This window comes from Triturus cristatus, chromosome 11 (assembly GCF_964204655.1).
Source record: "Triturus cristatus chromosome 11, aTriCri1.1, whole genome shotgun sequence".
Classification (NCBI taxonomy): Eukaryota; Metazoa; Chordata; class Amphibia; order Caudata; family Salamandridae; genus Triturus; species Triturus cristatus.
The window spans coordinates 502,930,757-502,954,586 of NC_140594.1; positions in this window are offsets into that span (position 1 = coordinate 502,930,757).

A 23,830-nucleotide genomic window follows, 5' to 3' on the forward strand; every position below is an offset into this window, starting at 1 on the left:
TATCTACCTCTGAATTAAAACTACTACATTTTCCCCCCTGCTTCTCGAGGAACCAGACAGTATGACTTCAGATGCGCACAGACTAGTGTCCGGGAGCTGGGGTTGGTTATCTTCCATTCTGGGATATAGGACAATTTGGGTGAACTACAGGGTGGAGGTAGGCTGGGGCCATGGAGTCAGCAGGTTGTGATCCATTGACTGCTGGGTATCAGTGGCACAGCATTAAGGTGTTGAATGTGTAAGGGTGTAAGAGAATGCCGTACGAACTGGATGATACCTGTCACACCGCGTACTGGTGCGGAGTGAGTGTGTGGTTAAGTGGGAGGGATTGCGTGGGGACTGCCTGTGATTCACTAAACTGGCTGGTGGTGTCGCTTGACATGTTAGTTGTATTCCAAAAGCCCAACACCTTTGACATTGGGTTTACATACATGACTCAGGCCCTCTGTGCTGCTAAAAAGTTATCTATTTTTGTGTATGTACATATTTGTGATATTGTGTGCCACATAAGGGTGCTCTCTCTCAATTGAAGTGTGGGGTTAGATTAGGAATTGTCCACAATGTGCATTCTATTGAGCTCCTAATAACACGAGTGGGCCTAGTACTAATAATTCCAAATGTGTTTTATGTCCAAAAATATATTGTGTTCATGTTATAATGATTGAATATGTGTGTTGAATACAAATGTTTTTATATACATCCTGTGTGAAGTCTCTTTTGTGCTGCTCATTGTATTTTTCATGAGTGACTTCTGTGCCTTTGCTTAACAAATTGCCTCTGATATAAGCCTGACTGCTCAGTACCAAGCTACCCAATGGGGATCAAGCATTGTACCGTGAGTGTAATCACTTACTCTTGATGGGAGCGATAGGTTCTGTCTGGCTGCAGACATCCCTTCTGCCCACCAGACACTTCCGGTACCAACTTCAAGTCACCACATCAAAAGGATAGTAAAGAAGATAGGCTCCTGGGAATAGACAAAAACAAGAAGAGGAAGAAAATCCATTGAATAAAAAGCAAGCGAATGACACTGGTAAGACAGCCAGTCAACAATAAGCAATTGGTCGACCCAAAGTCCAACCTAAACATTGCTATTATTCCTGGGTGTTCACCTCTCTCCAGGTCATTATTCGGACTCTCCAGTCCTGGAGTTTTAAGTCGTAGTCTAACGTATTCTGATCAGTGTAGTCTTGTTTTGCTTCAATTTAACTAATTAGTTCAACACACCTGAAATTATTGGTTTGTAGGTGAAACTTTGAGGACTGGAGAAAGTGTCTGTAATGACCTGGTATGAAGTGGTCACCTTATGTAGTACACAATAAGTATCTAAACAATGGGCAGTGTTTCCACATTAATGGAAGCACTTTTGGACGATATTAGGGATCTTTGACCACATATGGAAGAAACTATTAAGTGGCTTCAAAAATTGGGTCATACATTTCTTATGCAAAAATCTCAATGAAGTAGAAAATAGAGTAAGCGACTTACAAGATGCAACAAGATAGATTGATAATCTGCAAGCAAAGTTACCACTCCGAAAAAAACACAGAAAACCTCAAAAATCGAAAAAGAAGAAATAATATTAAAGTATATGGTTTACCTGAAGATGTAGAAAAGAATGACCCTGCCTCACGTTTTCAGTCATTAATACCCAAAAGTTTTGATATGCAAGGTACTGTATTGTTGAGTATTCAGAGGGTGCACAAAGTAGGGCATTGACCAAGATCAAAAAGTCTTCCTCTAAGACTGCCAACAAAAAGTAAGAAACATATTTTGTGGCCAGGCAGTGAACTTTTTTCCCTCACAGAACAAAGTTCTTCACAGTAGAAAAGGCAACTGCAAGATTTACTCCAAAATATTTTATAAGGCCATCTGTGGTCCATGTATCTTTCGATAGTTGTATTCGCAAACTCTTCCTTATATGTTTTTCCGTTATTCTTCACATTCCATACATGCTTCCTATTGTATTTGGTGGCGTGCTTCAGATGATCTCCATTTGTGCTGGATATCCTTATCATTATCAATCCCAGGCAAACAAATAATCACTGCACATTATTAATATATAATTATTCTAAAATGTTGAGCAGTTGCAATTGAGGTGTCAATGACATTTCGACCCCATAAGCTTTGGATAAAGCGTGATTAATGCCTTTCCATTATCTTTTTATGATTGTGCAAGTTCGCATATTGTGCAGGCAGAGTGCCTTAGTTTGTCCCATCTCTCAGGCACTTTGGAGAAGAGACTACAAATATTTTCTCTTTCTTTACCTCGTGAAATATATTCAGTTCAGATAGTGGACTGTATGAGACTGAATCTGTTTGAGATGGCCACCTACCTTGGAGCTATTAGTGCTGCTCCCCAATCTATGTCTTCCAGTCTACCCACAGATCCCTTGCATGCATACCTAAGTTTTGGGAACGTGTCAGATGCATGTATCACCATGGTTTTATACACTCTTTATATCATTTTATCTGGCAGTATTTCTAGTGTAAGTCTGGGGCAATTTGGGTATTGATTTTGATGCATCTATATACTGTGCAATGGCCAATTGCAAATACCAGAAGACCTGGGAGAGGGATGATTTAACTTCCTTCTGTAATTATGAGAATGATTTAATGTGGTCACTGGTTGCCACATCCTTCAAAGTTGATATCCCTAGTCATTCTACCCATTCCTAGAACCTCACCAGTTTTGTGCCCTTTAGAAGTGTTTGACTCTCCCACATTGGAGTTGCTTTTACCTTTCTAATACATCCTATTGTGCAAAGTGTTGCTGTAGTGGCAAGTAGGTAAACCATAGGTGTTTCAAGTGGAAAACCCATGGCTTTCTACCTTTGTATAAAATGTGTATCAGGGGCTCCTTTTCCCAATGCCCACAATCCCTCTTGAAGTTGGGTTTGCCCTCAGGCCATATAAGCAATTGTATATTGCAATTAGATGGTATGGACTGTAGCATACCAGCATATCTGCCATGACAAGGCTGCTGTCAAATGTTGATTTGCAGCACTTGACTAGTGAAACTAGAGAGCCCTTATTGCTCCACATCAATGTCTTTGTATAGAGTTTAATATGTTGAGGCCATTTTTATGTAGTTTGTAGGGGTAGTTTTCTATGTACAGAAGCTTAGGGAGTGGCACTATTTTGATCAGGAATATCTGGTCTATTAAGGACAAAGGGAGAATTGTCCACCATTGAAGATCGACCTTTATCAGACATTAGGACACTATTTTGTGTCAACATCTGGGCCTCAGTTTTCATTCTGCATTTCCCCAAGTGATTATATTTCTCACTATCCATCTGCTGGCAAGACTTCTGGGTCCACTCCTGTACCAGGCTTGGTCTTTTTAGTGAAAAAAACATATATTGTACCCAGTTTACAAGAAGACTAAATTGCTTTTTGAATTCCAGCAGTTTGCCACCAGGAATGGGCCCAATTCCTTTGTGTTACTGATACACAAAAGAAATCATCAGCATAGAGCAATACCTTGTCCTCCTTTGCTGGACCCGAGTTAAATCCCAAGATCTCTATTACCCTCTTATGCATTCTGCAGCAGTTCCATTGCAAGCAGCTAAAAGTGATGGGGGCTTCCTTGTCCAATGACTCTTGCTACAATTTGCAGCCCTATCTCCCCGATCTTAATTCTGGTGCATTGTTGTCTCTACAGTAAGATCACCCATGATATACATGATATACATGATATAAATTCTGACCAATGTTAATTCTTTTAAGTAGGTTGAAGAGATAATCTCATCTTATAATATTGAAAACTTATCAAACTCAACTTTAAGGAATCCTAGCAAGTCACTGCATATATGCGTTAACGTCAATACATAGAAGGCACGTCTAATATTGTGATGGGTAGATCCTTGCAACATAATGCCACTCCTATTTAAGCGTATGAAAAAAGTAGATTGCGTTGGTCAGTATAATGGCGAGTACCTTTGCAAGAATTGTAGGCTCCATTTTTATTAATAATATGGGCCTGTATGGTTTACATTTGTTGTGCGCCCTGTTGGGTTTCACATAGCTGTTATAATGCTGCCCATCAGTACCCTGAGAAATATATCTTCACTTCTGGATTACTTGATTATTGCTAGCAAGTAGAGGGCCTGTGTCTGCCAGACTGCATCTGTGTGACAGCCTCTGTTATTTCTTCCACTGTTATTCCCTGATTTAGTTGCTCTCTTTCAGCCTTATATGTGTTGAGGCAAACATACATGTTTCCATAAAGGCTTCTAGGTCTTTCCTTTGCGTTCTCTGATATGGGCCTTATAGCTCGTGTTAAGTGGCAACTATCTGTGCTTTGTTGTGGGGTTCATTTATCAACTGTCCCTCTTCATCTCTCATAATATACACTTGTCCTTTTGAATACCTTTCTGGATAAACCAGTACAGTGGTCTTACAGACCAATAACCCTGTTCAGAGACTCTCTGTTGCAACATTTGCCATATATGTGTAGCTTCATTCATGAACATGTGTTGACAACTTATTTTAGATGTTTGCACTTTTGCTAATTCTTCCTGACGCTTATACATTTGATTCTGTTATTCAACCTCAAGTACTCCTTATTCTAGCTTTTCCTATTTACTCTTACTTTCATGTTTCAACTTTGAGACACACCCTGAATGACTGATTTTCATGCCTCCCATAAAGTATTGTCTCCCATAAGGTTTGGGGTGCATTTACTCTTCCTTATTTCATGTTTAGGTAATTTTCTGTGTTTGTTTTCCCTTTACAGTTTAATTGAAGCCTGATTTTGTGAGCCACCACATGCTCAAACGCCACATCCCCTTTCAATAGTGATTTCAATTGAAGCATAGTCGGATATAACTCTTGCATGTATTTGGCATTTATTACAGTAGTAGCCTCCATTTTGGATAGAAGGAAGTAATCTATCCTTGAAAAAGATTTTGTATGTTTGTTTGTCTGGGTGATGTTTCTGCTTTATTCCATTGTGGCCATAGAAGTGGTGAGGTGTGTGGGTATATGGTTATTTACTACTGATGTCCCACTTCTGTAGGATTAAATCATTATTGGGGTGGGCAGAATTTGCGTAGTTGTCCTACGCAAATCATTGCGAAATTGCGCTAATTCCCCGCGAGCATGCGGAACTTTCGCGAAGACGCGGAGATTGCTTTTCCCGCCCGTTCGCAATGTGTTTTGCATGCTCGCAATCACCAACCTGCCCATGAGGTCACTAATGGGCGCGGCTATCTTGTTTTTAACTTGTCCCGCCCGCTTGCGATGGTTATTTCCTGTTCCGGGTCGCGTAATGCATGCTCGCGATGCTTATTTCCTGTTCCGGGTCATGTACTGCAGGCTCCCGCCCATTTGCGATAAGTATTTCCTATTCGGTAAAGCGTACTACGTGTTAGCGACGCTTTGTGCGTGCTTGCGGGGGAAATATCGCGCGAACTTGCCCACGCGGTCGCAATGGGCGCGGCCATATTGTTTTTCACTCTATTGCTATGGTTCTGGGCCTGCTTTTCAATCCTCCCTGTATCTTTTCAATCCTTTGTTTGTGGAAACTTTTTTTGAACTTTTTTTATTTATTATCTATCTCTCTATTTTCCTGATTCTATATTTTGATTTTTTTTCCAACTTTTTGTGTATTTCTCAATACTTTTTCACTCTTTTTCTATTACCTGCTTTTTTCATTTCATTTACTTACTTTTTCATTCCTACCTTTTCTTTTCCGCCCCGTCCTACTCCCCAGAACCATGGCAAAGGGCCGCAGGGCTCCTAGCCGTAGCCACAGCAGCGACTGCCTTCCTTGCGGAAGGCGGCGCCAACCCTGGGTGCAGCGACGGGCCTTATTCGGTGAGGCAGAGGAGGCCGCTTTGTTTTTTTTGTGCAGCGCCACCTCGCCTTAACCTTGGCAGCAGGCGGCAGGCCTGGGTCCGGGTAAGGGCTCCGGGAGCGTCGGCAGCATTGGGGATAGGTGTGCCGAGCAGTGTTTCGCTACTCTGGTGTCCGGCGCACCCAAAACCAGTTGACGCACCAGTGGTCCGATATCCTGGACCGGGTGCGGGACCTGCTGGATCTGCTAGGAGTGGAGGTCCTGGGGCTTGGTGAGTAGCTATTTAATATTACTACTTTGTGTCTGTTCTTCTGCTCTGTGTTATATATTGCGAATATCTTTTTTTACCGACCAGCAAGAATGCTGCTGCTTACATTGCAGGTAAATTATGTTTAAAAATCTTCTGTGATTGTTATGACACAGGTGCTCGGCGCTACTAATCCTACTTGTTTGCAACTTTGCGCTCGCTTAGCATGATTATGTAAGAGTTTCTTTTAGAGAACTTAAGTTAGGTAATGCTAGAGAGACTACTCCTTCCTTTGTCCTCCTGTCACTAAGAGATAGTGGTGGATTGATACTTAGATTTTGTTACTTATTAGTATGAGTTGGTAATTTTTTACTGGTCTTCGTGATGCACCCTCTGTTACATCACGTGCTGCTTACCCCAGTCCTTAGTAGAACCTTTGGTAGTTTGTTTAGTGAGTGGTAATAGAGGCGTAGCACTAGCAGAACATCAGCAGCAACCAACCATCGATTTGTCCTCCATTTATGCATTTTTGAGGACAAAAATAACTGGAAATGCAGACTTAGTGGAAAACGGTGCCGCCTGGAAGAGGTGGTACTTAGGCTTAGTTGGTATTCTGGAATTCGAATGGAACACTGGATTAGTGTTGGATTAGTGTTAATAAATAATAACTAGTCGGTCCGCAATTCCCCCGATATTACTAGTAGACCAGATTAGATAGCTGAATTTTATTGCAATTGTTGTTTCCATACGTTTTTTTGACAGTGTTTACAAATATTTTATTTGTTTCACACCAATCATCAATGTTTGTCTCTTTCTTTCTTATATCTTTCATGATCAGCATCCAGGGGCAACAAGATTGGGTCGGAGTCGACGAGAGCAGCTGGCCAAGAACAACACCAGGCACAGGAGGAACAGGACCAGGACCACTCCTCTATCGAGGGTTCTGCTGCTGGCCCCAGTAAGTCTTCCTGTTGGTAATATTAATAATTATTATTCCCTAACTTTTACTGCACCTTATTTTTTCCGAACTATTGTTTCCATTTCCTAATGCTATATTTATTACCAATTCTTCTTCGATCTAGACTATCTTTTTCTAAATTCTTGTTATTCCTGCCTCTAACTGCCTCTGCTATGACTCTCTGTACTACTTCTATTCTGTCTGTAGCTAAGCTTGCCCAGTTGGCCACTCTTTATTTGAAAGGTTTAAAATAAAACTCAGATTCACCAATAGCTCTAGCCATTGAGTCCAGTCCTTTGGGTTGTCCTCTTCCACTACTTCAAGTATTCTGAATCTTGAGGCTTTCCTGATCTTGAGGCTTTGACAATTCCCACCAACAAAATGCCCAACCAGATTTTACTATTTTTGATAGGATAGGACATACATACTACTGTTGTAGGGATTCTGCACATACAGCACTTTGCACAAGAAAATAGGACGTTGGTGATGGGAGGTCGGACCTTCCTCACACCTCAATCAGAGAACCCACCACAATCCCCTGACTGACTAGTTATAGACAGTGTCTCATTACTAATAGCTCTCCGAACCCCCCCATACCCAATGAGTAGACAACCCAGATTAGAACACTCCTGACCTCTCAGTCGCTGAAGCAATGCACATGCACATTGCACACCCTTTCACTCACTCACTCGTGTAAGTCCACCCCAAATACCACTGAGTCTATGTAAATTCAAAAGGTTTACTTTCAACTGACAAACTCTGTACGTTGTCCTATAATGCAACACCAACAGCAAAATGCATAAGATTAAAACAATAAACATTATTACAGTTCATTACACTTAGTTACAACAACTACAAGTAGAAGACAAAAGGCGAAATCATGATAACTGAACAGTGGTGGAAGCACCACCCTCCCCTTGCTAGGAAAATAGTTTATATAAAATTATAAATGAAGATCTCTGAGCGAATTCTGGGGACCCCTCACCTTAGAAGAACCTAGTACTGGTTACATCATAAGCTCTGCAATGCTCTGGTTCGTAGAAGGGAATCTTCCGTCTGTTATGAGAAAAATGGTGCACGTTTGTACTATATTGCAAGCATTTCTCAGTTGTGCCAAAAAGTGTAGCATTTTATGGATAAGCAATATGGACTAACACCAGAACTCCATAGGAAAGTGGTTTGTTTTTCGACCTTGTACATAGCGATCATACAGTAGCAGTATGAGCTCATGCGAGCTCAAAGGCGTCTTACGCTACAAGCTGCGAGGTAACGTGCACAAAAATAAAAGACACAAAGGTAAAATGGTTGCATGGCTCGGGCTAGATAGGCAAAGACTAGAATGACCCTAGGGACCATATACCACTACTAGTGTCAACTCTACTACCTGATTTGTACTAGTGATGTGTGTTGTATATGTATGTATTAACTTTTTTTTCAATCTTGCTAATGAAAAATAGGGGGAGGTGTATATGGCATCTAAAAAATGTGTTATGTTTTTTCTAGGCGTACTACTGTCCACCAGTGCAGGGGCCAGCGGAGGAGGTGACGTGGCTGCTGAGGGAGGAGAAGAGGCGGCAGTTGCAGGAGGAGCAGCAGGGGGGAAGCCAGCAGCAGTGGCAGGCGGTAGTAAGTTATATTCCTAATCCTTACTTGTTGACAATGCATTACACTCACTGCAAGGGTGTACTGTATACTGTACTGTTGAGACTATTAAGTAAGATGTTTTTGGGAATGGTTGAAGACACCCTTTACTTAGCATTCGTAAAAGCATTAGCGGCGGGAGTGTTGAGTAACCAATGACCTCTTCTATCTGACTTCAACTCAGCTGTGAAAGTTTTATGGAGAAGACTAAAAGTCAGATCAGAAGACCTTGATGGATGGGTTGAACGAAAAAGGAAAGAAGGGTGGAAGGAAGAAGGACGGGCGAAAGTTAATATTTATTACTGGCAGAGAAGGATATGTGGGATGCATGCATGCATAGGTGGCTGATAGGAATCAGATGCATGGGTGGTTGAATGCCTGAAACTCCCACTAATGTTAGAGGCCGAGGAAGTGGGAGGATAGATACATACCAGAAATGTTATGTACTGTGCTTGCCACTGCTACTGTGCCACCATGTGTAGAATTAATTTGTCTTACTACAGTGCTTTGGAAGAGTATATTTTACAATAGCCTTGTTTTTTTTCTTGATATAGCTACTCCCTCCGAAGGGAAACCCGACAGGAAGGAGTTGGCAGCCAAGGCCCGGTGCCGGAAGCTGGAGGCCAAACTAAGGGAATATTGGCGGCTGGTCATTTTGGCGGAGGAGGAGGAGGAGGCAGCAGCAGCTGCAGCCTCCTCCAATGCCCCGGGCCCCAGCCACCCCATCCAGCATTACGACGCCACAGTCTGGCAGCCGCCCGCTGCCGCCCATCTTACATCAATACTGCCCCTCCCCTGTGGATGCAATTGACGCGCGTTGAAGCGCGCGTCGCTCGACTAGAGGAGCAAGTCCGTGTCCTCCTGAAGAGGCGAGCCCGCCGATAATAAGACCCAGTTAATTGCCCCTTTTTATTTCTTCTTTTGGTAGGTGGGAATCGGGTGTTGGGGTCAACTTTCATTGGACAATTGGACTTTTTCGTTCCAGACATTGGTTGGGGTTAGGGAGAGGGGTGGGTCAGGTGTTGTTGTGTGTTTTTTTACATAGTTTGATTTTGTTAGGGGATTGAATTATATATTTATACTTTACATACAATGTTGTTAATGTTTTGTGGGTGGGGTTACTTTTTTACATGACACTGTTTCCTTGCTGGTGCAGGGCCACAGCCAGTGTTTGATTTAAATAATTGGCTGACTTTGCAAGACAGAAACAGATAGATGCGGTAATCCTCACTGAGTGAGATGTCCTACTAGTACTTTCAGTCTCTCCTCCTAGTCTATGCATTCTGCAACTGGACTCAAAGGGGTGTGTGAAATTGAATTAATGAAAAAACTCTCATTATTAATTATGCCTCCCCCAAACTTCTTCTCTTACCTGTGCTTGATGTTTAACTTAGCGATACCATAGGGGATGATGGACGGAGCGTTTGAGCAAATCAAACACTCACCCCCAGTCAACTGATCTGGGTTTAATCCATCATCATTCTTTAGCTCACTCCACCCCCCCAGTCCAGACATGGCCACATGCAAATCATTCGGACTCTGTGCGTCATTGGAACAGTCCAGCCCGAACTGCCAAGCCATGCCTTCCCTGGACCGGAAACAAGCATCCTGGGACCGGTTTCGGGTTCATAACCCTCATCAGCCAGGCTATCTTGAATCCAGTGACAAAGTGAGCAAGGGACCCACGTCTGGGCATACCCTGCCAACTTAGGGAGAAAAAAGCAATACCAAAGGGGATGATGGACGGAGCGTTTGAGCAAATCAAACACTCACCCCCAGTCAACTGATCTGGGTTTAATCCATCATCATTCTTTAGCTCACTCCACCACCCCATTTCAGACATGGCCATATGCAAATCAGTCTGACCCTGTGCCTCATGGGAACAGTCCAGCCCGAACTGCCAAGCCATGTCTTCCCTGGACCGGAAACAAGCATCCTGGGACCAGTTTCGGGTTCATAAGCAACCCTCATCAGCCAGGCTATCTTGAATCCAGTGGCAAAGTGAGCAAGGGACCCACATCTGGGTATACCCTGCCAACTTAGGGTGAATAAAGCAATACCAATAGTTCTTTTTCCATTTGTCACCCCGAGTGGGACGGATATGCTCAGACGTGTCCCGTGCTCTCCATGCCACTGGAATCAAGCTATCCTGGCTGAAGAGGGGTGAAACCCCGAAACCGGTCCTAGGATGCTTGTGTCCAGTCCAGGGAAGGACCTGGCCTGGCAGTTTGGGCTGGACTGCTCCCATTGGGCACAGGGTCAAGACTGATTTGCTTATGGCTGGGTCCTAACTGGAATGGCATGATGTTTAACTTAGGCACAGTGATGGCTGCATGGTGATGATGGTTTTCTTTCCCAACAAGCCATTGGTTGTGGTGGTAGTAGTAGTAGACACTGGCAGTAGTATTTGCACACAAAAAAAATGAGACAGTCAGTCGCCTGAGAGAGACTGTTGGAGGAGTAGTAGAACGGAGCACAGTACAGAACTTACTGCCAAACAATATTTTGCAAAAATCCAATAAAACATAATGGTGGTGGGGATAGCCTAGTACATAGAGTTACAAGCTCTAATTGTGTTGAATCACTCGACTAGGCCTACCTACAGTACACTTGACACAAGCGTAACTGTTAGTGCTGTGTAGGAGGATGACAACAACTCCAATCGATGCCGGCAATTATTGCTGATGGACTAGGTTCCTTTGGTAAAGCGTGTGATAAATTATTGGTGTCCATTTAATTTAGTTACACCTCAATAAGTCACACAGCCCGGGGGAAGAGGGTTAGGGTTTGAAGAATGTTTGGGAAGGGGGATTTAGGGAATGGTTTGACAAAGAAAAACAGTATGCATGGATAACAACAAAATAAAAAAAAATCTTGGCAGAAAACCATATCCATAAATCTGTTAAGGGAGAAAAAGGAAATGGATGCGTGTTGATGATAGCTTGATGGTTAATGAAGAACTTACTAAGTACAATTAGACAGTACAGGGCAGAAGTACATTATGCAATTTGCCTTGCCTGTCTGCCCTCAGAGACCCGAATTACATACAGTTTCTGTTCTGTTGTACCTGCCCGGGCTTACTATTAAAGATAGCAAAGGAAATTCAAGAATATCTGTAGGGATGAATTGAATTATAAGCAGAGAGCAAACATACTAATAACAACAACACACAGTACTAATGATTGAAGACAACAAATGAATCACATTATTTAAAAGATGATGAAAGCTGATACTGTTACTGTATGTTATCCTGGTCAAAATGGAGAGTTGCATCTCGGCATTCATCTTGGTCCTCCCTTCCATGGATGCGCCGTCTATAAATCTTGGGTGACCCCACTGCCTGCCTGGCAGATAGAGATTTATTGGTCAGGTAAGTGTGAGTTGTTTTTCCCAGTATAGCATAGGGTAAGGGCCGGCCTGTAAATGTTGATGGAAAAACAAAAGGCATATTGAAGATCAAGTAGAAAAAAAATGCATAAATTACGGTGGAGTCCAACAAGAACACTTTCAGAGGTGGCATGGATACATCATGTCTACTCTAGTCTGTTTCCAGCATTAACCTCCAACAACAACAGGACAGAGCAGGCCCATGGCACCCGCCGTGACCCCTCCTCCATTTAGCATACTTTTTTGGGGGGCAGAGGCAGACAAAGCACATAATATACAGCAACATAGCATTTTACAAATTAAGTGACTAAATCAATGCACCGCTCTCAGTCATACCACCACATTCGACTCCACCACTACACAGACATGTAGGTCTGCAGTGGTTGTTGTTGACTTGTCTACCTTTTATTCCACTCATGAAACACCCTGGGTTATTCCATCAATCATCTTGGATCCTACTGAGTGACTGTGAAGATATTATGTCACTGTGGTCATCATCATGGTGTTGTCCAACTCAGTGTGCATTGTACAGATTGAGTCCCCTTTCCATATTCAAAATGCAATGGATCGGCCTGCAGTAGAAGTACAAATTTGTTATTAAAAAATGAGAAGGGAAACCAACATTGCCTTGAGTTACTTTTAGTGTGTAGATTACATAATAGTACACAATGACTAACTTCATGCACTACAAACAACAACACAAATCACTCAGTCAGCATCCAATGCATGTCATCATTAGGTTCATTACCTGTTCCTTCTCATCTTCAGTTAATGGGCAGTCTCTCTCTGCTCGGAAAGGAAGGATAGCTATAGCAATCATCATCATGTCCCACTTCTTTTGGAAGGACTCAACGAGGCAAGATTTTCTTCTAATATGCTAATCATTTCGCTTGAGGGCAATAGATTTAGGGCGATTCAGAAGGATGGAGGAGCAGGACTCAGAGGAGTGGACTGAAATGCAGAAAGTTGAAAATCATATATTGCAGTAAAAGACTAGAATACAGTGGTGATGGATTTGTTGTGATTTGAAGTTTCCAACCAGATAGACAGACACACAAATAAAAGTCAATAAGGGAGAAAGACAGTAAGAAGTGGAAGTCTAATTGTCAGGGAAGTATAACTCGTCTTCAAACTCTGGGGGTTCAACCAGAAGTAGGTAATCATCATCTAAGATGCTACTTCCGTCACCTGAGCCGATGTCCTCATCTTCCTGCGTTGATTCATGTATTGTGTAATTTGGTGGTATAAAGTGCTGATTCATTTTGATCATGGTTAACCTCTCTACGTTTTTGGGCAAGAGACTGGTCCTTCTCACTGGTACAATGGAACCAGCAGCACTGAAAACACGTTCAGAAGAGACACTTGCAACAGGGCAAGCCAGATAGTTTATCACCAACCTGCTGAGCAGTGGCCATTGGCCCCTTTTCCCATACCAATACCGCAATGGGTTTCGATCAATGTACACCTCTGTCGGGTCATCCAGATAGGCCTGGACCATCCGCTCAATGTTCAGGGGTGCTACACTTTGTTCGGCCTCTTTTGTCTTAGCATCAGCACTGGACCTAGCAAGTCCTTGCTGTAAATACCGATTCTTTAGCGATTTTACTGGGGCTGATGATTCGGTTCTTGCTGTTGTCGATAGTGTTGGTGAGTGTTCTGAGTCAAATGTACTGCCCTCAGGCTCCGAAGTTGAACTTGACGCCGGATGCAGTGCTGCAGTACTTGTTGTGGTTGTGGGTATATAGAGCGGGCTTTTAGATACCAGCCGTTCATTTTCCAACTTACTAGCTGCCTCAGCTATCCAGGTTTTGTACCGGGCAACATCCACTTCAGAAAAAGGAATTAATGTCTTACTTTTCAGTGCTGATGTGGACTGTGGATCCAGAATGGTGCCAAAAATGTAATGTTCTTGTGTCAAAATCTTATTTTGCACCCTTGTATTGTCAGCTAAGCGACGGGATAAGGTCTCCACCAACTCATATGCTTCTTTTTTTTTATCTACACCTTTGTACACTTCAGACACCTCCTTCAGCTGTTGCTCTAGCATTTGCAACAATGGGATAGCTTGGCCCATAGTACAGTACTCCTTGCTGACTTCACGTGTGAAGACCTCAAAAGGAAGAAGCATCTCAGTCAGGCATTTAACTAGGCACCATTGGTCCATCTGAAGGGTCATGCCTTTCACAGTAGCATCCCCTCTTCGCATGACATATTCATTGATTGGTCTGTACTGCTTAAACAGACGGTCAAGCATGTAATAAGTTGAGTTCCAATGTGTTGCCACCTCCTGGATGAGTGCTTTGACTGGCATTCTATAGTCACGTTGAATGATCCTCAGCTGCTTTCGAGCTTTAAAAGAATGGCTGAAATTAGTGCATATTCTTCGGCAGGTGGTCAGTAAGTTGCTGACTATGGCTTCTTTTTTCAGAAAGTCTTGAACTATAATGTTAATGCAGTGCGCCAAACACGGCACCCTGAAATAGGAACCAAGCTGCATGGCCTTAAGTACATTACTGCCATTATCTGTGGAAACAAAACCAATCTTAAGCTCTCTTGGGCGCAGCCATTCAAAGACCTTGCTCTGAAACTGTTCCAAAACGCTTACAGCAGTATGAGATTTCTCCATGGCGAAAATGGCTACAGTTGCATGTTTCCGAGTAGCATTAAAGATCTGAGCTGTATCAACAGCACCTACTTCAGATAGCTTATCTCTAACCCCCACAAAAGAGACCCAGTGTGCAGTGATGCACATGTAATCAGTGACTTGGCAACTGGTCCACATGTCTGTTGTCTGGTGGATATTGTGAACAGCACTCTGCTGCAAAGCTTTTCCAACCAATTCCAGCACATCGTGATGTAGTGCTGAAACAGCAAGTCTTGCGAAATAGAACCGGCTGGGAACCTTCCATTTAGGGCAGATGGCTGACACAAATTCAAGGAAACTCACCCCTTCCACAAATGAAAAAGGGAGATGGTCCAGCGCTAACATTTTAGCCAGCTTCGCATTGTACAAGAGTGCCGTTGGGTGGTTGCGTTCATACTGCCCCTCTGACTTAAACATGCTGAGAATGGTAGGCTGGATTTTTTTACTTTGTGGGGCAGCTGTTTTCGTGAACCCAGTTAGGCTCAACGATGCATTTTTTTTCGTTGCAGTACTCAGTCGCCTTGGAGTCTCAGTCTGACTCTGAGTATGACTCTTAAAGCGGTGCCACTGGGATGTTGCTGAGGATGTGGGCGGTACCATTACACTGCTGGGGATGGGCTAGAAATGTCTCCCTTTTGTTCACCTTCTTCCGCGATCATATCTTCCCCTAATTCTTCATCCCCAACAACAGCAATGGGTTCAGTTTTACTTTTTTCTAAGCGAAGTAGATGAGCCTCCCACTGGATACTGTGGTGTATTTTGAGATGACTTGTTTGGCCTCCGGTACCATAGTTTGTACCGAGCTTACCCCGCCTAACAGCCTGTCGACAAATTGAGCATATAGCAATGTTCCCCTCGTTACTGCTAACCGAAAGGAAGTCCCAAACTGGGGAGGAGAACTTTCTGGCGCTGCTGGATGTGCCACTTTCAATCCCAGATGAACTGAAGGGTGTGCCTGGAATTTGACTCTGTGCAGTTACACTACCACTACCTACTAAGGTGGTGGTTAAGCTGGATGTAGGTCCCTACCGGGCCTTTGCAAATATGGAAGCTGGAGGTCGTGTTGTTGTTACCTGTGTTGGAGGTATCCGTGCTACATCCCTCACAGCGATTTTGGATAGGGTAATAATGTTGGTCTCCAACTCCTCAGGGCCGGGAGTGATGCTTGTGATGACTGGCTCGTCATCATCATCCCCCTCTTGTATATCTGTCCCTCTTGTACATCTACCTCCATAATTGTAAGGCTTTCTGGAACCTTCCTTTTCACTAGCCTTGTCTTGTGGCGTGCATCACTCTCAGACTGAGCTGGTGGCTTCCAAGTGGCATCAAGATCATCAGAAGCGGGGCTTGAAGAAGAAGATGATGGACTAACCCTCCTTTTCCTTGCTAGGGGTCTGGAAGACAATGGATCTTCTGAAACAGTGGCTTGCCCCTCTTTGTCCTGCAGGAAGCTCGATCTCCTGAAATGCCCCTACTTCAGGAGGAACAACTACTATTTTGGGTTGTGGCTGCTGCTGTTCTTGCAGCTGCTGCTGTTCTTGCGGCTGCTGCTGTTCTTGCGGTTGCTGCTGTTCTTGCGGCTGCTGCTGTTCTTGCGGCTGCTGCTGCACCTGCTGCGGTGCCTGCTGCACCTGCTGTGGTGCCTGCTGCTGCCCACTTATCTGCTGTGTTTCCGCCTGCGTTGATTGTGTACTACTTTGCGATAATGACATTTCAACTTCGCTGCTCGTTAGTAGACTCGCTACCTCTGCGACACTCATGGGCTTTGGCATAGGTTGGTGAGTCTGGCCCGATGATGCGGAGGTGCTGCTCCCAGCTTGGTCCCCGGACAATGCTGCTGCAGGCGTAATTTTTTGTTTCCCAAAAAACATCTGGGACGGCACACCAGTCTTGGTAAGTGCCACTTCCTTTTTCTGTTCCTTCTCACTGACAACTTTCTTGGTACTGGATGACCTGCTACCTTTCTTTGGGGCCATCTTCTTCAGATGTCAGCAGGACACAGGTGCACAAGTTGCAGAGATGTCTGTGGTCACACGTGGACGTAACGTGGTGTGCAGCAGGACTTCTGTCTGGCAGTACAATGGGTGATGATGATGACACCTCCTCCTCTGTCTTTTTGTGCACCTAAAAGCAAAGAAGCCATGAGAAGAACATCAGTGAAATGTTGCATTTGTTGTTGTGGTTCAATTACTACTAGTACAAACAAACAAATAAAAGATATAACTTAGTGGAGCCATTTGTGAGACTTTGTCAAAAAGGGCTTTCATGGTATACTGTCTACACTCTCAGGAAGGATAGTAAAGAAGAAGAACAACAACAAAAATAAAAATGTAATGGAAGTGGACCCAGTTTGGCATTACATTATTTGCTCGTCATCTCATCACATCATTCAGGGAGCTACTGCTGGCAAAGGGGATGGATGGAAGCAGTACGCCAAGAGGAAAAGCATGCAGGCCTATATGGCAAAAGCAGCCCACTTATATAACTCCCACCAGAAATTGACACTCACAAAAATTCACAAGCACCAAGCAGGAGGCCTGGAAAACAATGTACTGACAAAAGGTCTATAATAGCCAGACAAAGGATGCATGCTAAACCACACTACTTTGACTTTAATGCAACAAAGTGCAAAAATCCACAGTGCTAAACAAGGTCTGCAAGGTACACACCACACAGGCATTTATCTAACACACACCCCCAAAAAGAACAGAGATACCCCCAAAAATACACATTTTGCAATTCAATCCAATGCCATCTATGCCCTAAATGGTGTTTAAATTCAACAGAACACACAGAAACAGGTGTATCATGCACCCGTGACTACCTGTGAGCCTACTGAATGAAAGGCCTGTTGGCAGACTATGCCACAAGCTTGCAGGCCTATGGCAAAAGCACACTGCCGGCCTTCAAAATGGTCACCAGCCACATGGCCACACCCACACACTAAGAAACTGAAGACAGACAATGCAGTCCTATAGCAAAAAGCACACAGCCTGGCTTCAAAATGGTCGCCAGCCTCATGGTCAGGCCCACAACAAAAACAAGCCTAGGCCACAAAGGAATAACATTCAGGCTTATATGGCAAAAGCAGCACACTAATAACTCCCACCAGAAATGGCCACCAGCCACATGGACACTCACAAAATCACAAGCAACAAGCAGGAGGCCTGGAAAACAATGTACTGACAAAAGGCCTATAATAGCCAGGCAAAGGATACATGCTGCTAAACCACACTGCTTTGCCTTTAATGCAATAAACTGCAAAAATGAAAATCCACAGGGCTAAACAAGGTCTGCAAGGTACACAACAACACAATATACACAACAAAGGCATTTCTTTAACACACCCAAAAAGAACAGAAATACCCCAATAAATACACATTTTGCACATCAATCCAATGCCATCCATGCCCTAAATTATGTTTGAAATAAATTCAACACACACCAAAGGAACAGTTGCTTCATCATGCAACCACCCATGACTAGCTCTGGCCCTACTGGCTACCTGCAACAATTAAAAAAATATATATATGATAAGTACCAAAATTGTGGTTGCAGCAACTGCAATACCCCAATCAAACAACAACCACACCAACTTACTTGTAAAATATCAAATTCAAAAGTCCTCAAATCCAATGATAATGATGCAGCAGACACTAAGAGTGATCCTTCCAGCACAAAATCCAAAGGCAGAAGGAACAGGAGATGGACAAAGCACTGGGAGGAGCCTGCTGGACAGGAACAGGAAGTTGGAGACTCTGTGGCACTTCCTCCCTCTCCCCCCAATTTTTTTATTTAAAAGGACTCCTTGCACAAAAAAGGACAGCCAAATGTCAATCTGATGAGTTCTTTTCAGCCAAATCATCATTTACAGAAGGTTTTATGCTGCTCGAGATATTATTCTTCTACAGATTGAAAATTTTGCGTGTTCAGGATCTCAAGTTTCACCACACTTCCGCCAGATGTCGGTTGGCGTGTCCAAATGACGTGTTCGCGATCGCCCACTCACTCTTGCGGTGGTGAATGATGTGTTCACAATCGCAGACATCTCGCTGTGTCGGATGGCGTTGCGAATGACGTGTTCGCGATCGCAATCTCTCGCGGGATAGCGCGACCGGCTACCAACATCTCGTGGCGCACACGAACGGATCAGAAAACTCGCCGGTGAATGCAGGGATCCCGGTAAGTCGACCGCGCACGCGAGAATGTATTTTTGAAGCGCGAACATGAAAAAAATCTCCGCTATGCCACAGATCGCGGAAATTTCGACATCTCCGCATTCTCCGCAGAACGCGACAATGCCTAAATTTCGCGAGCGGAACGGAATTTGACGCCCACCCTTAATCATTATTATCACACATGATATGTGTTTGCACTAAATATCCCTCGCTGGAAGGGGTAGCACAAAGTCACTTTACTTACTGGGCTGGGCAAGACAGCTAAGATGTTGGTATGGAAGGTTTTATCTTTATATAGATACGTTATGATTAACGATGAAATGAAATGTCATATTTATGTGATGAGCGGAATAATATTTTTATGATGTTTTATGCGATTCTAATAGTCCTGTACGGCATGTTATCTCTGAATTACCGTAATATGTGTAATGTATCAGGTCAAAAAGCTTGACATCTCTGTTTTAAGAGGTCTGCTGTTTTTAATTTTGATAAGTGTAATGATTTTTATTAATTTGACAATAAATATTTTTCAACTTATGTACTTACCTAAGTTGTCTCTCGCCACACCATATCTATTTGTAATGGGAGGCGTTTAAAAATAAAATAAAAATAATATAGCCCTACCACCCCCTCGATCCATATTTGAGACCTGCATGCTGGACCAAGGCAAACTCATACCTGTCCAAACAGTCACTTTTGATACCAGCAGATGATTTTCTTATAACAAAAGTACGTTAGCTTCAAATCTCTTGCCTGCTTTCATGACTGCTCATCTTTTTATTCTATACAAACCCCTGCTAACAAGTCTTTGTTAATCCTCTGTCCCAACTTTGCTAAACTGGAGCACGCAGCTTCTTTGAGTGTACATGTTGCACAGCTGCATGTTATGCTTGTTTCGGAGCGATTACCCTGTGTGTCATCAGCACCCATGATGCCCACTTACATCCTCTCCACTCAGTATTCCCCTTTCAGCTGCACTCTCTCAATCTGCCCCATGCAGCCACCAACTGGACCTGTTTCATGTAGGAGGTGATCACGCTGCCTGTCTTAGCATCTGCCTGCCATCTTATACTTGTGGCTGGTTCCCAGAGTAGCTCCAATTGGTGTTTTTCCCACTTCTTTGTCGCCAGTTATTATTGATATCCATCTTCTCTACGTCTTCGATCTCAGCTGGGGTGCAGGACTTCAGCAACATTAACTACTGGTGAGAACTTTAGCCCAAGCTCAGCCATCTTTCCATGCAGCAAAATATCCTTTACCCTCTCCCTACCTGCTAGGAGCACTGACGGGCCTGTGCAGACCTCACCCTTCTTTAACTTTGTGAGTGGCAGCCATGGTTCTTCTTTTTTTGGTATCTGGATGACCTTCAAGTATGGAGGATTGTGCAAGATTCTCGGTTGGTCAGTGTATATTAATCTTAATACGATTAGCTGTTGTTCGTATGTGTAGACCTTGTCTAACTAAAATCTCTTTCCTTACAGACTTATGAGTATCTCATGCAATGTTAAAGGGCTTGGACTCCTATATACTGTCAGAAAGTACTCTCATATTTGTCCAATTTCAAATGTGAAATTGCTGTATTGCAAGGGACACATTTATCTTAAGAAATTGCTACTCAGAAGATTATAAGCTTTCTGGAATAAATATTAATTTGCTACTTTTATTGATAGGAACACAATGTTAATGCATCTCAAATGCAAACCAGAAAAAAATTCAAAGTGCTGCTAGCCCCCCCCCCTCCCTTTGCCCCCATGCTATGCCTTTTTGGGCTTAGTGGGGTAGTTTGTGCTTAGTCCCCCCAAAATGTTTGTCCACATAAGATATCCAAATCAAATGTGTGTTATTTTTTTCTAACATCCTGTGGATTAAGAAATTATGCAAAATACAGCTACAGTTTGGTTTTATGGGAAAAATGGGAGAAAAGTGCTGCAGAAGTAAATGTCTGCTTTTTTTCAAAGGGTTTGCAGTGCTAAAATCACCATCTTCTCAGCTTACATGAGCAGGCAGACATGAATCAGAAAACCAAATTGTTCAACACAGTTTTGCCATTTTACTGGGAGATAGACCATTTTCCAAAGTTTTTCTGCTTTCAACCCCCTTTCAGCTAGTGGTGGAAGCAGGTATAAAACCCATGGCGGATCCCAAAAGCTATACATTTCTGAAAGCTAGACACAGTTGTGTATAAGGCAAGGGTTTATTTGTGTTGATGCTTCAAGGTTTTCCTATAAAAAAGTAACAGTTGAAATAAAAAAATTGAGTTAAGATGGAGAGGCAAGATGGCTTCTGAGTGAGAACTCCACCGCGTTGCTCCGCCGATCGGACCCCTCAGAAGCATGCCAAATGAGCGTCTCAATCTCTGAAAAACCGGACCGCACTAAACGAGGTGCGAAGAGAACAGCTAAGAAAAGAGCTAATGAATTATTCCCAGCCGCGGCAATTCTGACATACCTGCGCCATGTGGGAAATCCTCTCATCTCTCCCTTGCCTTGAGGGAACCAGCGTGGCTCGGACATCGCTGATTCTCCCTGTCTTGCAACGTGACTCTCTTGGAACACTGCCAAGACGCAGAAACCCATCAGCGATCCACAGCACTCTGCTTGCTGCTGCTGTAATGATAACCTTCTTGGGATTTCAACAACTCGTCCAGAATGCCGCTTTCCTGGCAGCAGGATACATCATCAGGATGCTCTGCCACAGCGGGAGATCTTGGCATAAGCAAGTAAGAATGACTGGCAGGGGGGAAAGGCTTGAAGGGTAAAAATGTGCAGCCGCTCAGCTCTTCAATGCCTGGTACAGTGCAACCTAGCTCTGTGGTGGCCGAGAGTCGACAAAAAAGAATTGACACATGTGGGTTTAAAAGTAAGATGGGTGAAAGAGGAGAGAAGGGGGAGAGCAATGAGAAAAACGGGGGCGCAAGCCAAGCGGAAAATGCAGAGAAAGCAGAAATCTCGAGAAAGGTGCCAGTTAAGGCTCACAAAGATCCCGGTCACTCCCAACCACTAATCACGAGCAGTATTGGTCTAGTAGGAGGGCCGGGGCCCAAGACTCATGGAGATGCTCAGGATACTGAAGTAGATATGGCAAGAAAGAATGAAAAGTAATTGGACAGACAAGCTGAGCCAAGTGTGTCTAAAGAAGTGGCGCATCCAAATGTCCCCCTCTCACAGTGCAGGAGGGCATAGTATGCTCTGAGCTGCATTCTACAGTCCAGTCAGTCTTGAGACTGAACACATAATAGCCGCTTGCCTACTTCCCAGACAGGGGGCCTCTACTAATTTATCAAATCTTGCTATGGAGAGTATTCTGAGGTTAATGCAGATGAAAGCAGCAGGAAATCGATCAAAGGGTTCAAGGCATCTAGGGAAGAAATGCAAGGCATAGGTTGCAAGCCCCCTTGTCTTTTACCCAAGATGCTTGACAATCTGGAAAAGTTTTATTCGCTAACTGACGAATCAGAAATGTCAGATATAAGTATCTCAGCGTCTGGTGAGGAAGAGGGATCTAAATGGCATAGCAGTTCAAATACAGAACCTCATAAAGATAGGCGTAGGCAGAGAAAACTCACAGAAAAAGGGGGATTGGCACAGAAGTTTTGATACCCCTTTACAGAGGAAGCGCTGCAGATCTGAGATGGGATTATTCTGCCACACAACTTACAGTCATGTCAGACACAATGGATGCCTCAGGAGGCAATCGCACAATCGTAGGCAACAACGGCTTCCACAGAGAAGAGGAAGAAGGGACAAAGAACGAGTCTGCACTGGCAGTTGTATTACAGTTCATCAAGAGCTTCAAGGAGGAAGTGAAATCAGATAATCGTAGATCATGCTTAGCCGCTAAATAACTACAAGGGGCCGTCAGGAAGGTCGACAGAACCTGTGCAGGGATTGCTGATCGAATGGCTTCCATAGAGGTACGGATGGAGAACTTGGAAAAAGACCTAGCCACACTGAAAGCCCAAGGAGATGAGCACAGGGCATGGCTAAGGACCTCGTTTGGAAGTGGAGGAACAAGAAAACAGGCAGCGGTGCAACAATCTGCGCTTCCTAGGAATTCCTGAAGGTGCAGAAGGGAATGATCACGCTCCTCAAAGGGGCCTTCCCGGAATTAAATACTTGGGACTGGGACAAAGAAATCCAGTGGGCGCACAGATTTCCCAATAAACCCCTCAAAACGTCCTTCATCTACGCCTTAACATCCTCGCACCATGCTCCTTTACTTGGGAACTTCCTCCTGCGCCAAGCCCTGTATGACATGGCTAGACCTACAAACAAGAGGGTTTGTGATAGAGTCACTTTCTTCACTAGACCTGACTTTGCCCACGCTACCATTGAATGCAGATGGAGGCTGAGTCAGCTCTTCACCCCTTTTCAGTAACTGGGAGCCGACGAGTACCTGCAGAATGCTGCTCGGCTAAAAATTGTGTACCAGGGGACTACATGTAGCTTTGTGTCCAAAATTCAGGCCAAAGCATACTTACAAGAAGTTTCTGATCGAAATGGGAATAAGCAGAATCAGTAAAATGCTCTATAGTCAGTTAGCCTGAAATCTAAGCTCTTATAATAGCACAATATCTCTCTCTGACAGCTGCGGTCTCGTTTCCTTTTATAAACTCTACTCCCTCTTTTTATGTTTGTTTCCTAAGCGTCACCAAGCAGTAGTCAGTATATAGAATAAAGATCGGGAGGAGGGAGGGAGTAGGAATGGGAGGGGGGAGGAGAGGATACTACATCCTTTGCATGGTGTGGAAGGAGCACCTTGGACTGTTTTATTGATCTGATTATATTACGGATACAAGCATGGAGCTTAATAAGCTGAATCGCTCTATTGCTAACTGTATCAGGTATGCACCTCTAACGTCTTTACAGTCACGTAGGGTATCACAAGGGTGGGGGAAGATTGGGGAGGCGCGGGGTTCGGATCCCTCAGATGCCATATCCCTGGCCTTGGTTAGGCCAGGTAACCTCAGTTGTA